The following is a 10148-nucleotide window of genomic DNA, read 5'->3' on the forward strand; positions in this document are numbered from 1 at the left end:
TTTTAATTGCCCTTCCTAGGTACTATCCCACAAGAGACCTCACAACTACCTATTATGATAACATAAAGATATATGTTATGATACTTTTATAGCAAAATGAATCTGTACATGCATATGTGAGTGTTAAGAAAGTGGTATACAATTGACTGTCTTCCAGTAGAAACAGAAGCACAAACCTCTGTGGCCCTTCCCTCCTCAGAGACCTGTCTCTCTCTTTAATATAGTGACGGGAAGTTGCCTGGGAAGGAGCACTCTGGAGATGTGTGCTGAACAAATAGCCTAACCACCATCCATCTGAAGGGAGCTTGAGGCAAGAATTTAATGAAGAGAGTGAGCTTACAAATTGCCCATATGTGGTTCCCCCAGTGCTTGTCCTGAAACAGAGGTGGTGATTGAACTGTTCATCAAAACCAAGAGCATCTGTAGTTGTTTTGTCATTCTTCCTAGAAGGTAGGGCTTTCTTTCTCATGTTATGAAAAATAAAAAGAAATTAAATTTTAAACTTGAAGAAATCTAGAGCTGATTCCCTTTAGCACTAAATAGAGGCAGTTTTTCATCTACAACCCAATATTTACAATATTGTTAATCATGAAAAACTGTCTACCTTCTTCTCTTTGCAGACATAAAGCCCCATACCCACCTCCTGATTAATAGGAATATGAAAGGGGGAGAGCAGTTTCAGTGTCCAGTCTCCTTAGAAAATTTTGGTTATTCTTGGGACATGGGTACACAAGGAAAGATTTGTGATGATGTAGAATGACATCAAGAGAAGTGAGGCACTCATCCATTGTCTTCCTCCCAGTGGACGTTGCATCTCAACAGTGCAGCACTTTGCTTTTCGCTCTACAGCAGGGAGAGTAAGCCTGCTAAGGACAGGGCCAGTGCTGGTGCATCACAGTATTCAGGGCTCTTATTTTACTACCACAATAGTAATGCACGAATGCTAAACAATTTGATTACTAGTATCAGTTTGCTGCTTTGTTCTAATTCCGGAAGAAGGATTATCCACTAGTTAACACATAATAGTTACATATTGGCAAACATTAAAAAAGTGACTGATTATTACCATGGGTGCCAAAGAGCCCAAGCCACTTACTGTCTTTAAACTGGAATATATATTTGCCTGACACCAGGTGTAATGGCCTAGGGTTCTCAGAAATAAGTTTTATTTTCTAGTCAGGATATTGAAGGGAAAATAAGAAAACTTCTTTTTCTTTTTTAAAAAATTAAGATATACATACAATAAATGCACAAATCTTAGTGTACAGCTCAATGAATTTTGGCATGTGTATTCACTCATAAAACAGTAACACAAATCAAGGTATCAGAAGCTCAGAAATTTTCATTTGAGATTTTTATTTGCTTTTAATGAAGTTGCTTATAAATATACTACTTTATATCCCACTAGTAATCAACCCACTCCAGTTATTATGGAGGCCCCAAAATTGACTCAAAAGTACAAATTTTAATAACTGCATTTCTTAATTTTTGCAAGTTAATAGTGAAAACAACACTGATGAATTCTACACAATTTATTTTGTGAAAGGTCAATGGATTGTATTAGGTGGCTGAATTTATGTAGTCTTATCAAAAAAGCATATTACAGCAGGTGGACTGTAGGTACCACCAGGGTAAAGAAAGAGCTTGGTTTGGGGGGACTGTGAACTCAATTTTTCTGGAGAGCAGTAGTTTTATAAGGATAGTAGGTGAATGAGTCAAATAGGGAAATCACAGAAATCATCTTTCTGTATATTAATGATAATCATACCTAATGGCTCCTATTGGAAATTCTAACTAACCTGTCTCAGTGTCTTCAACTCTACATACCTTCTTTCTCAGACATGGTCACCCAATGTGTCTTTCAATTTATCTGTTATATCTATTGTCCATCCAGTATGTATTTAAGTAAAAATCATCTTACCTCCTACTTCTTTGCTCTTTTACAGTACATATATTGATGGACTGTGTATTTTACCTTCAGACTGGTATATATCTGAATAAGTATGGTATATCTCAAATTTATTTTGGTATATGACTAATTATTATTCTGTGTTGATATATTTCCTTTCCATATAATTAGTGCTTTCAAGACTTTGTGTACTTGTCCCTTTTTCTAACAAAACGGGTCCACCTGTTATATGTTTATTTTGCATAATTTTATTTGTGTCTGTTCTTTACATATAATCCAGTGTCGAGTGCTCACATTACTTTGTTTCCTTTCCATTGGTTATGATATCTGACTTCCTTCCCACAGAATAAAATCAGAATGACTAGGAAAGGTGACTCACCATGAAGAAGCAATGAAAGCGACAAATTTTAGCACGCAGGAGGTTTTATCTTGCTGGGCTTCTTTGACCAGCCCTGGCTGGAGATGGTTCTCCTTCTGGTCATCTCCCTCATATACCTTGTGACACTGATAGGCAATGCAGCCATGTACTGGTCTCATACTTGAATCCCAAACTCCATAGCCCCATGTCTTTCTTCCTCTCTAATCTCTCCTTCCAGGACCCCTGTTTCACTACCAGTATTGTCCCACAAATGCTTTGGAATTTCAAGGGCCCTGAGAAGACCATCAGCTACATTGGCTGTGCAATCCAGCTGTATATTGCTTTGGGGCTGGGCTCCACAAGAGCTTATTCTCCTGATTACTATGGCCTATGGCTGCTTCAGTGCTATCTGTCGACCCCTCTACTATGGTGTTATCATGCACCCAAAGTTTCTCCAGCAGTTTATCTTGGATTATTGGCTTTCTGGGGTCCACAGTTCAGACCGTCCTTGTTTTCCAATTGTCTCTCTGCAGCCACCACAGGGTGGATGATTTTATGTGTGAAGAGCCTGCCCTGATTAAAATTGCCTGCGTGAACACAATCTTCATAGAAAATGAGCTCTCCATAGCTATTGTCTTCTATGTGGTTACACCTCTGGGGCTTATTCTGGTCTCCAATGGTTGCATTATTAGGAGTATGCTGAAGATAAAATCTACCCAAGGAAGGAGGAAAGCATATGGGACTTGTGGGTCCCACCTAAATGTTGTGGTTTTGTTTTTTGGGACTGTATTTTCTGTCTACATCCAACCCAAGAGCAAGTATACACAGAATTACAGTAAATTCCTCACCTTCTTCTATAGTGTAGTAACACCCTTTTGATAAGGATCTATTATGAGAAGTGATTTGTGAGGCTTTGTGTTTAGCAGAAAAGTAAAAAATAAAATAAACCAAATATTGGGGGAGCCAAGATGGTGGCATGGGTAGGGCAGCATAAATGTCCCAAAACAATATATATTTTTGAAAATACAACAAATACAACTATGCCTTAAAGAGAGGCCAGTGGATACATTACAAAAGCCAGGCTGCATCTACATCTGCAAGAACTTGGCATCTCATAAAGGGGGTAAGACACAAGTCACTGCCCAGTGGGAACTGAGTGTCCCCCCTTGACCCCAGCTCCCTGGTGGGAGGAAAGGAGTCAGAGCAGGGAGGGAGTAGAAGTACAGGACTGATAAATAACCAGCCCTAGTCATCTGCACCAGGAGGGCAGACACACATTGCATGGTGTGCTGGATATTAGAGAAACAGAAAAGTAAAATCTATGAGCAGGTCCCCGCAGCCAGCTACCCTGGGACAAAAGAAAAGCTAGAGCTTTTTGAAATTCTTAAAGGGACAGGGGCCTCACAACTGGATGGAAGCATCCTGGCACATTCAACCCAGCAGGCTGAGAATTCTGAGGAACTTTGGGCACCTCAGCTCCCTGAGTGACAACACAACCCTGAAGCCCCTCACACTGAAAGGAAGCCTGCCAGTTGTTCCCCCGGCTAGTGTGGCCATGACACAGTGGCAGAGCAGTCTGAGAGTGGCCACATGTGCCCACGGCGGCGGAGTAGCCAGAGAGCGGCCATGCCCACCTGTGGTGGTGGAGCAGCCAGAGAGCAGCTGTGCCCACAGCAACTTCCCAGAATCTCCTCCTGGTGTGCAGCTGCCCAGGCCAGACCAAGAGGCCACTGCCAGCATGCAGCTGCCTGGTGCAGGCAGAGGAAACCAGGGCAAGGTGCAAAGGGGTGCTGTTCTCACATGAGAGAACACCCGGCATGCCTGTCACTCCCTGAGGTCACCACCAGCACGCAACTGCTTGGTGCAGGTAGAGGACACTGGGGCAAGGTGTGAAGGGGCACCGTTCGTGCAGGAGAGAACCCCCAGCATCCCTGCCACTCTCCGAAGGGGTCTGGGCAACCCTGATGGTCACCCCACCTTTCGGCAGCTTAGGGGATTAATCCGGAGGCTGTTCCAGGTGTCTGGGTAAGTGACACAGGCAGCAGAGAAGGGAAAGGTGACCAACAAGCAGGAAAGGACTTTGTTCTTCCAGCTGACACAAATGCTACCTGCCTACAGCTACCTCTATTGCCATGAAGAGGCAGAAGAATTTGGTTTAGTCCAGAATTACCCAGACAACACCCCAGAGAGGGCCTGGGGAGATAGATTTAACCAATCTTCCCAAAAAGAATTCAAAATAAAGGTCATAACCATGCTGATAGACCCGCAGAGAAATATGCAAGAGTGAAAGTATCAAGTTGGGAGGGAGAATACAGAAATAAAACAATCCCTGGAAGGACTTAAGAGCAGACTGGATGAGGTGCAAGAGGCCATTAATGGAATAAAAATCAGAGAACAGGAACACAGAGAAGCTGAAGCAGAGAGAGATAAGAGGGCCTCCAGGAATGAAAGAATATTAAGAGAACTGTGTGACCAATCCAAACAGAACAATATTCGCATTATATGAGTACCAGAAGAAGAGAGACAAAAAGGGATAGAAAGTGTCTTTGAGGAAATAAGTGCTGAAAACTTCCCAAACTGGGGGAGGAAATAGTCTCTAAGACCACGGAAGCCCACAGAACTCCCAACACAAGGGACCCAAGGAGCACAACACCAAGACATATAATCATTAAAATGGCAAAGATCAAAGACAAAGACAGAGTATTAAAGGCAGCTAGAGAGAGAAAAAAGGTCACCTATAAAGGAAAACACATCAGGCTATCATCAGACTTCTCAAAAGAACCCTTACAGGCCAGAAGAGAAGGGCATGATATATTTAATGCAATGAAACAGAAGGGCCTTGAACCAAGAATACTGTACCAGTACTATTATCATTAAAATATGAAGGAGAAATTAAATGATTCCCAGGCAAGCAAAAGTTGAGGAAATTTGCCTCCCACAAACCACCTCTAGAAGATATTTTAAAGAGACTGCTCTTGATGAAATCATTATAAGGCTAAATAGATGTCAACCAGAGAAAAAAAAATCACAAAGAGAAAGCAGACCAACCAAATACAAAAGGCAAAAAATAAAATCAACTACTCACAAAAGCAGTCAAAGGAAACATAAGAGAGTACAGAATAAAACACCCAACATATGAAGAAGGGAGGAGGAGGAATAAGAAGGGAGAGAAATAAAGCATCATCAGACCATGTTTATAATAGCTCAATAAGCAAGTTAAGTTAGACAGTAAGATAGTAAAGAAGCTAACCTTGAACCTTTGGTAACCACAAACTTAAAGCCTGCAATGGCAATAAGTACATACCTTTCAATATCACCCTAAATGTAAATGGACTGAATGCACCAATCAAAAGACACAGAGTAATAGAATGGATAAAAAAGCAAGACCCATCCATATGCTGCTTACAAGACACTCACCTCAAAACCAAAGACATGCACAGACTTAAAGTCAAGGGATGGAAAAAGATATTTCATGCAAACAACACAGAGAAAAAAGCAGGTGTTGCAATACTAGTATCAGACAAAATAGACTTCAAAATAAACTAACAAAAGATAAAGAAGGACATTACATAATGATAAAGGGCTCAGTCCAACAAGAGGATATAACCATTATAAATATATATGCACCCAATACAGGAGCACCAACATATGTGAAAGAAATACTAACAGAATTAAAGGAGGAAATAGAATGCAATGCATTCATTTTGGGAGAATTCAACACACCACTCAATCCAAAGGACAGATCCACTAGAAAGAAGATAAGTAAGGACACAGAGGCACTGAACAACGCACTAGAATAGACATCTACAGAACTGTAGATCCAAAAGCAGCAGGATACACTTTCTTCTCAAGTGCACATGGAACATTCTACAGAATAGACCACATACTAGGAAACAAAAAGAGCCTCAGTAAATCCAAAAGATTGAAATCCTACCAACCAACTTTTCAGACCACAAAGGCATAAAACTAGAAATAAATTGTACAAAGAAAGCAAAAAGGCTCACAAAAGCATGGAGGCTTAACAACATGCTCCTAAATAATCAATGGATCAATGACCAAATCAAAATGGAGATCCAGCAATATATGGAAACAAATGACAACAACAACACAAAGCCCCAACTACTGTGGGATACAGCAAAAGCAGTCTTAAGAGGAAAGTATATAGCAATCCAGGCATATTTAAAGAAGGAAGAACAATCCCAAATGAATGGTCTAATGTCACAATTATCAAAATTGGTAAAAGAAGAACAAATGAGGCCTAAGGTCAGCAGACGGAGGGACATAATAAAGATCAGAGAAGAAATAAATAAAATTGAGAAGAATAAAACAATAGCAAAAATCAATGAAACCAAGAGCTGGTTCTTCAAGAAAATAAACAAAATAGATAAGCCTCTAGCAAGACTTATTAAGAGAAGAAGACTGCGAACACACACCTACAGAATCAGAAACGAGAAAGGAAAAATCACGATGGACCACACAGAAATACAAAGAATTATTAGAGAGTACTATGAAAACCTATATACTAACAAGCTGGGAAACCTAGGAGAAATGGACAACTTCCTAGAAAAATACAACCTTCCAAGACTGACCCAGAATGGAACAGAAAATCTAAACAGACCAATTACCAGCAACGAAATTGAAGCGGAAATAAAAAAAACTACCAAATAACAAAATCCTCATGCTAGATGGATTTACCTCGTAATTTTTTCAGACATACAGAGAAGACATAATACCCATTCTCCTTAAAGTTTTCCAAAAATAGAAGAGGAGGGAATACTCCCAAACTCATTCTGTGAAGCCAACATCACCCTAATACCAAAACTAGGCAAAGACCCATCAAAAAGAAAAATATAGACCAATATCCCTGATGAACGTAGATGCAAAAATACTCAAGAAAATATTAGCAAACCGAATTCAAAAATACATAAAAAGGATCATACACCATGACCATGTGGAATTCGTCCCAGGGATGCAAGGATGGTACAACATTCAAAAATCCATCAACATCATCCACCACATCAACAAAAAGAAAGACAAAAACCACAAGATCATCTCCATAGATGCTGAAAAAGCTTTCGACAAAATTCAACATCCATTCATGACAAAAACTCTAAACAAAATGGGTATAGAGGGCAAGTACCTCAGCATAATAAAGGCCATATATGATAAACCCACAGCCAACATCATACTGAACAGCGAGAAGCTGAAAGCTTTTCCTCTGCAATCGGGAACAAGACAGGAATGTTCACTCTCCCCACTGTTATTCAACATAGTACTGGAGGTCCTAGCCACGGCAATCAGAGAAAACAAAGAAATACATGGAATCCAGATTGGTAAAAAAAAAAGTCAAACTGCCACTATTTGCAGATGACATGATATTGTACATAAAAAACCCTAAAGACTCCACTCCAAAACTACTAGAGCTAATATCAGAATTCAGCAAAGTTGCAGGACACAAAATTAACACACAGAAATCTGTGGCATTCCTATACACTAACAATAAACTAATAGAAAGAGAAATCAGGAAGACAATTCCATTCACAATAGCATCAAAAAGAATAAAATACCTAGGAATAAACCTAACCAAGGAAGTGAAAGACCTATACCCTGAAAACTATAAGATACTCTTAAGGGAAATTAAAGAGGTCACTAACAAATGGAAACTCATCCCATGCTCCTGGCTAGGAAGAATTAATATCGTCAAAATGGCCATCCTGTCCAAAGCAATATACAGATTCGATGCAATCTCTATCAAATTACCAACAGCATTCTTCAATGAACTGGAAAAAATAGTTCAAAAATTCATATGGAAACACCAAAGACCCCAAATAGCTAAAACAATACTGAGAAGGAAGGATAAAGTTGGGGGGGATCTCACTCCCCAACTTCAAGCTCTTCTACAAAACCACAGTAATCAAGACAATTTGGTACTGGCACAAGAACAGAGCCACATACCAATGGAACAGAATACAGACTCCAAACATTAACCCAAACATATATGGTAAACTAATAATCTGTAAAGGGGCCATGGACATACAATGGGGAAATGACAGTCTCTTCAACAGATGGTGCTGGCAGAACTGGACAGCTACATGTAAGAGAATGAAACTGGATCACTGTCTAACCCCATACACAAAAGTAAACTCAAAATGGATCAAAGACTTGAATGTAAGTCATGAAACCATAAAACTCTTAGAAAAACACATAAGCAAAAATCTCTTAGACATAAACATGAGTGACCTCTTCTTGAACATATCTCCCTGGGCAAGGGAAACAAAAGCAAAAATGAACAAATGGCACTATATGAAGCTGAAAAGCTTCTGTACAGCAAAGGACACCATCAATAGAACAAAAAGGTATCCTACAGTATGGGAGAATATATTCATAAACGACAGATCCGATACAGGATTGACATCCAAAATATATACAGAGCTCACACACCTCAACAAACAAAAAGCAAATAATCCAATTAAAATATTGCCTGAGGAGCTGAACACACACTTCTCCAAAGAAGAAATTCAGATGGCCAACAGGCACATGAAAAGATGCTCCACATTACTGATCATCAGAGAAATGAAAAGTAAAACCAGAATGAGGTATCACACCAGTAAGGATGGCTACCATCCAAAAGACAAACAACAACAAATGTTGGCGAGGTTGTGGAGAAAGGGGAACCCTCCTACACTGCTGGTGGGAATGTACATTAGTTCAACCATTGTGGAAAGCAGTATGGAGGTTCCTCAAAATGCTCAAAATAGAAATATCATTTGACCCAGGAATTCCACTTCTAGGAATTTACCCTAAGAATGCAGCATCCCAGTTTGAAAAAGACAGATGCACCCCTATGTTTATCACTGCACTATTTACAATAGCCAAGATATGGAAGCAACCTAAGTGTCCATCAGTAGATGAATGGATAAAGAAGATATGGTACATATACACAATGGAATATTACTCAGCTATAAGAAAAAACAGATCCTACCATTTGCAACAACATGGATGGAGCTAGAGGGTATTATGCTCAGTGAAATAAGCCAGGCGGAGAAAGACAAGTACAATATGATTTCACACATATGTGGAGTATTAGAACAAAAGAAAACTGAAGGAACAAAACAGCAGCAGAAGCACAGAACCCAAGAGTGGACTAACAGTTACCAAAGGGAAAGGGACTGGGGAGGACGGGTGGGAAGGGAGGGATAAGGGCAGGAAAAAAGAAAGGGGGCATTATGATGAACATGTATAGTGAGAGGGGGGCACGGGGAGGGCTGTGCAACACAGAGAAGACAAGTAGTGATTTTACAGCATCTTACTATGTTGATGGACAGTAACTGTGAATGGGTATGTGGGGGGGACTTGGTGAAGGGGGGAGCCTAGTAAACATAATGTTCTTCATGTAATTGTAGATTAATGATACCAAAATAAAATTTAAGAAAAAATGGGCTGGAAATGCAAAGAATGACCACTACAAAAACTGCAGCACCAGTGCCAGTGGCACACACCCCACGATTCATTCATGTTGCATAGTGAATTAGGGCTCATATGGCCATATCATGTTCAAAAGCCATGGCTACCAAAAGACTGCATGCACTAATAGCAAAAAACTTAAAGAAAAACATCTGTGTAGCACAACTTTCCTGAGAGAATCCTCAGGGCTCAGTCACAAGGCTCTGCAACGTCTTAGGTATGACAGAGCATGTGTGGCCAATCTCCAAGAGAAACATGTTGGCCAGGAAGAAGCACATGGGGGTGTTGAGTGCTGGGTTCATCAGATGGCAAAGGCTATGGGGGCATCGCCTGCCAGCAATGATAAGAACATGAGTAGGATGAGAGTAAACAAGAGGAAACACTGTTCGGCGACCTCAGAGAATTTGGCAAATACAA

General features: G+C 40.2%; 1 pseudogene; it reads left to right on the forward strand.

Annotated features, from left to right (window-relative positions):
• Window positions 1–2300: 2300 nt before the first annotated feature.
• LOC130681251 (putative olfactory receptor 2B8) lies at window positions 2301–3146 on the forward strand (annotated as a pseudogene).
• The last annotated feature ends 7002 nt before the right edge of the window (window positions 3147–10148 follow it).

This window comes from Manis pentadactyla, chromosome 16 (genome assembly GCF_030020395.1).
Source record: "Manis pentadactyla isolate mManPen7 chromosome 16, mManPen7.hap1, whole genome shotgun sequence".
Lineage (NCBI taxonomy): Eukaryota > Metazoa > Chordata > Mammalia > Pholidota > Manidae > Manis > Manis pentadactyla.